We start from the raw sequence: 539 nt of genomic DNA, 5'->3' as shown, positions 1-539 counted from the left end.
CAATCTTGCAGAGACGGAGAGCGTAGGCATCTGTAAGGAGATAACACAGGTACAGGCAAATTATTGCTAACTGAAATTCTAACTAACATTAGAAATTAGACCTAAACAGCTAACGTAAGTCGAAACTGTCTGCGAGCTTCTTCTGACAATACGGTGATTTGACGACTAACTATGCGACAGCAAGTCGCTTGGTTATGACACAATATTTAGCCTATATACAAAAAACGTCTGCTACGAAGCCTTAACGTGAGATACAAGGTAAAGGAGCCTTTTATACATTGCCGTGTTTCTTTAGAAATTAACTATGGACAAATAGAGTATTTAAAGCGCTTCATTTGTAAAGTTATTAACTCTCAAAGTGACGTCAAAATGAATGGCAGTCAATGGGATGCAAACGGCGGGTGATGGCTTTGTAGCATTAAAATGGCGCCATAGGAGCTTTTTTTGTATTTAGAAAGGCAACAACATACAATACTCTCGTTGGGGAATACAATACGTATATACAATAAAAAAAAAAAAAAAGTTGTCTATGTAAGAAA

Source organism: Etheostoma spectabile, chromosome 17 (assembly GCF_008692095.1).
Source record: "Etheostoma spectabile isolate EspeVRDwgs_2016 chromosome 17, UIUC_Espe_1.0, whole genome shotgun sequence".
NCBI classification, from domain to species: domain Eukaryota; kingdom Metazoa; phylum Chordata; class Actinopteri; order Perciformes; family Percidae; genus Etheostoma; species Etheostoma spectabile.
Note: the sequence above shows the minus strand (reverse complement) of the source record.